Source organism: Lithobates pipiens, unplaced genomic scaffold (assembly GCF_037356315.1).
Source record: "Lithobates pipiens isolate NorthernLeopardFrog02 unplaced genomic scaffold, aLitPip1_a1.2 Scaffold_13, whole genome shotgun sequence".
Lineage (NCBI taxonomy): Eukaryota > Metazoa > Chordata > Amphibia > Anura > Ranidae > Lithobates > Lithobates pipiens.
The window spans coordinates 147,443,801-147,448,869 of NW_027507718.1; the positions used below are offsets into that span (position 1 = coordinate 147,443,801).

Below are 5,069 nucleotides of genomic sequence, written 5' to 3' on the forward strand. Positions count from 1 at the left end.
GGGGCTGTATTGAGTACTCATGTCTCATGCTTCTCAGAGCCACATGGTGTTTGGAAGCAGATGCTTCTTCCTGCCGAGCGACAGACTTCCGGTAAGTCTGGGGGGGTTCTCTCTCCCCACAGACGCCCCCATGCCGAAATTTCTTGCCCTCTTTGGGGAAGGAAGTGCTTCATTAAAAAAAAAAAAAGGCGCGAATGGCTCATGGCTTACGGACCCCGCCATTTCTCCTTCATCCCAGGCATCCCACAGGATCGAGAGCCCCTGCCGATCGCGCAGGAAAGAGGCTCTTTTTGAAAGGAAAGATGATGCGGGTTTAGCATGGCGTTGGCATCCTCCGATGTTCAGCATGGGAGGTTTTGTTTTTAAAATATACCTCCATGTGTTTTCTGTATAACTATCGAGGGACACAAGAGCAAAAGTGACATTTAAGGTTGGTGACACAGGTTTTTTAAAAGAACCCTCTGACACATTCACTGCTGCATCAGGCTGAGCCTTAATAGCAGTGTTGAAGCCAAGCTATTGCTCAAGCAGAGCATGCGATTTCTTCTGATGGTACCTCTGCTTTGGTAGAGGAGAGGAAGGGGTTAAAACACCCCCAGAAATAGAGCTAAATGAGTCCCCCTCTAGCTCTAGTAAGCTTACTCATCTCTACAGGTGGCATCCTCCCCTGAGAAGGAGTGACTGGTTAGAGTAAGCATCAGTGGCATGAAATATTTACAATTGTTTACATCACTGCAGCCCCTGATATTTTACCAAAGGTGCTTTTTTCCCTCAGCCATGATGGGTGTCAAATGTGGGAGAACCAGCTGGTTTCAATGTTCCCACATTTATGCTCCTTAACTGAATGTTTGGAATTGTTAAAGCCTCCTCAGACTGTGCATGCTTTTTCCTGTCCATTTATTGCCTTTTTTGTATCTGTGAAGATCTCCCATATAAATGTTATTTTCCTCCTAAGAAAGTTTTTATACATTATCCTATGGTGGAGGAAATTTACTAGGTATGGTATACTAGCAATTAATGCAGTATATCCTCTGTGAATAAGAGCTGTTATTGCCCGAAAATACTCAAATGCTTAGGCATCTAACAAATAAAGTTGGAATCCCTGTTAAAAAACACAAAACAAAAAAAAAATGTTTTTTCTCTGGCAGATTGAGCAGCCTGCTGACAGCAATTGCTTAATCATTGTGAGGCCAGTTTAACAGGTGTTCTAGGTGTCCTGTTCAGCAGGCCCAGGATTCTGGCAGCTTTATGCTTGCAATAATTGCTAATGAGTTCCTTTTATAGAACTTGCACAAGGTCCTCATGTAGGTGCTGGCTTATAAACTAGCCAAACGCACAAATGCAGAACTGCTGAGATGTCTATGGCGGTTTGTACCTATATAAGCAGATGCTATACACGGTTCAATGCACATTTTTGCTAAATGCAAGCATCTAAAACACATGAGTGCAGGATCGCACATCAGCGAAAGATAAACTTCCATGTGGATACTCCTGGCTAGTCTTCCTTTGCGGTGGAACAGCTGTTTGAGGATGTGAATAATTCATCCAAAGAAATTCTAGTGGGAAAAGTACCCCCTTTTTTTCTATTTAAGTAAAGGAGTAAATAATTTTTTTATTTTAAAAGCTCCTTCTGTTTGTGCCAGGGGCACCAGCCTCCAGGCAGTCACGATGGCTTCCTCCATCAAGATCAATAGGTAATCCTCAGATTTAACCCTAGGGGTTACTGTAGCCTTTTTTTAAGATCAAACATTCCTAAGGATCCAGAGAAAAAGGAGTCTTTCTCTCCGCATGGAATTTGTCCAATCAGTAGTCTTCTTCCTACAAGGGGGAGAACTTCGGGCATCTATCGACGTCCTGGAGGCTTATCTCCATGCCGATCTTCCCTGCTCACCAGAAATTTCTACGCTTCAAGGTAGAAAATCTTTATTTCCAGTTTGTAGCCCTACCTTTTTGGGCTAGCTACTGCACCTCAAGTGTGTATAAAGGTCCTGGCCCCTCCAATAGCCATGTTAAGGGCTCAAAGTATAACGATACTAGCCTACTTAGACAATCTACTCTTGATAGGTCAATCAATAGCCTGTTTAAACCAAGGTCTGATTACCACAGTCAGCTACCTGAAATACTTGTGTTGGCTCTTCAACCTAGTAAGACCATCCTTAAAACCATCAAGGAGATTGCAGTACTTAGGGCTGATCATAGATACAGTCCACTAAACAGTATTTTTACCCCAGGAAACAAAGAAGTATCCTTCTATTTTTCTTGCATGTGTTTATTAGGAAAGATGATGGCTTCTTCAAGGCCATTCTTTATGTGCAGTTGTATTCAAGACTGCTGCAAAACAGTATCCTGTCAACTTGGAACAAGAAGATTCAAACTCTGGACTTCCCATTGCGTTTATCCGCCAAAGCCTCAATTGATGGTCGATATCCAAAGAGCTTCTAAAAGGAAGATCCTTTCTACCAGTTACCTGGAAAGTGGTAACAGATGCCAGCCCTTTCGGCTGGGTAGCAGTCCTGGAAGAAACATCTGTCCAAGGGAAATAGTCCAGATCAGAAATTACCTTGCCCATCAATATTCTAGAGATTGAGGCAGTATGCCTGGCCTTGGAGGCCTAGATGCTCAGACTATTGTCCTGTCAGGATCCAGCCTATGGCTACATCACCCTTAAAGTGCCCTATCTCGTCTGATCTAGGAGGCTAAGCAGGGTCAGGCCTGGTTAGTACCTGGATGGGAGACCGCCTAGGAATACGAGGTGCCATAGACTCAATCCAACAATGCCACAGCAGTGGCTTATCTCAATCATCAAGGGGGCACGAGAAGTCGAGCGGCCCAGAAAGAGGTGAATTTTTTTCTGTCTTGGGCAGAAAGCAACATTCCTTGCCTATCAGCAATTTCATTCCAGGAATGAAGAATTGGCAGGTGGCCTACTTGAGTACTATTTTTTCCAGGAGAATGGTTCCTTCTTCCTTGCATTATTCTGTCAATATGCCAAGGGGAGGTCCGGATGTGGGTCTATTGGCGTCCGGGTTCAACAAAAAGATTGACAACTTTGTCAAGGACAAAGGATCCGATGGCATGCGAAACAGATGCCTTGTTACTTCCATGGGATCAGTTTTTCACTGATCTAGGCTTTCCCTCCTGTTCTGCTACTGCACCTTTTTCACAGGAACAAGCAAGAAGGGAAGAAGGTGATTCTTGTAGCCCAGCATGGCCCAGGAGTCCTTGGTTTACCGCGATCATAAAGATCCCTTGGTCCCTACCACTGTGGCCAGACCTTCTTTTGCAAGGTCCGGTATTCCATCTTTCCTTACAAACGCTAAATTTAACAGTTTGGCTATTGAGACCCACATTCTAAAATAAGACCGTGTTCTGTCAGCTTCAGTAATTTCTACTTTGGTTATGCTAGGAAGCCGGCTTCCAGTGTCATATACTCCTGAGTCTGGAAGGTATATGTCTCCAGGTGTGAATCCAGGGAATGGCATCCCAGGAAATATGTCATAGGTAGGATCCTTGAATTCATATGGATGGGATTAGAAATTAAGCTGGCCCTGAATACTTTCAGAGGCCAGATATCGGCCTTATCGGTGTTTTTTCATCAACCACTTACTTTTTATTCTCTGATTCCTAACTTATTCAGGGGAAAACATGGATTAAATCATCCAGTTAGGTCACCCCTTAATCCTTAAGATTTAAGATTAGTCCTGTCAGTTTTACAAAAACAGCCTTTTTGAGCCAATTCAGGATTTTTCCCTTAGTCCTCTTGACAAGGAACATCATTTTCCTGGTTTCCATATCTTCTGCAAGAAGAGAATCGGGGTTCTTATTGGATTATCCTTAGGATAATTTCCTTCCGAAGGTAGTGTAAGGTTTTTTTCATGTTAAACCACGATCTTGCTCTGCCTTAATTTTTTTTCAGAGCTTCATTTTCTGAAAGAAAGGTCACTACATTCTCTTGATGTGGTGAGAGCGGTGAAGGTGCATTTAAAGGTGACCGCTCTGATGCATAAAAGCAGATGTTTTTTGTTTTGGTTGCCTGATTGTCCTAAAAGAGGACAGGCAGCATCGGAATCTATGATCTCTCTATGGATTTGTCAAGTGGTTGTTCAAGCTTTTTGGTTTAAAGGAAGAGAATTCCTTTTTAATTTTAAAGGCACTCCACCGCCGTTATTGCTTCTTGGTGCAGTGCATCACTAAGCCTCCATGGCTCAGATCTGCAAGGCCACAACTTGATCTTCAATCCATACATTTACTAGATTCTATCAAGTAGATGTAAAAGATCATGAGGATATCGCCTTTGGGTGCAGTGTACTGCAGGCTGCAGTATGAGTCCTCTAGTCTCTTGGTGCCCTACTATTGTTGTGTCTCCCTCCCTTCAGTTGGCATTGCTATGGGACATCCCACATAGTAACTACTATGGCTCTGTGTCCCCTGATGTATGAAAAGAAAACAGGATTTTTATAAGCAGCTTACCTGTAAAATCCTTTTCTTTGAAGTACATCAGGGGACACAGAGGTCCTTCCCTTCTTTGGTATACACGTGTATTGTTTTGCTACAAAACTGAGGTGCTCCCACCAGTGGGAGGGGTTATATAGGGAGTGTACTTTTTCATTTAGGGTGTGCCAGTGCCCATCACCTGAAGGTGGCCTATAACCCACATAGTAGCTACTATGGCTCTGTGTCCCCTGATGTACTTCAAAGAAAAGGATTTTACAGGTAAGCTGCTTATAAAAATCCTGTTATTCCAGAGACTGCCATCATTCAGGTCCTGCAGAAGGACTATATTAGGGTAAGTTTTATCCTTTAACATTACATTATATGTATTTAATGTTTGCTATTGTGTTGTATTTATTTCAACGTTCCTTAATTACCATGATTGGAATATGCTGTGAATGTCCCCTTTATCCTCATGCATGCTGGAAGCTTTTCAAATGCTCCTTTTTTGGCCTACATGCATATTTGCCTTCACTAAACTCCCCAGCTTGCTATCCTGGGCCCATACACATATAGTCTAGTCCCTTAACAGTGTATTTTGTCAGCTCCATTGTAGTGCTTTACCCAAAATACTCCCT

The 5,069-nt window shown here is 43.0% G+C and overlaps 1 pseudogene; it reads left to right on the top strand.

Moving 5' to 3' along the window:
* Positions 1-2,645: 2,645 nt before the first annotated feature.
* Positions 2,646-2,764, top strand: LOC143979440 (5S ribosomal RNA; annotated as a pseudogene).
* Positions 2,765-5,069: the final 2,305 nt, after the last annotated feature.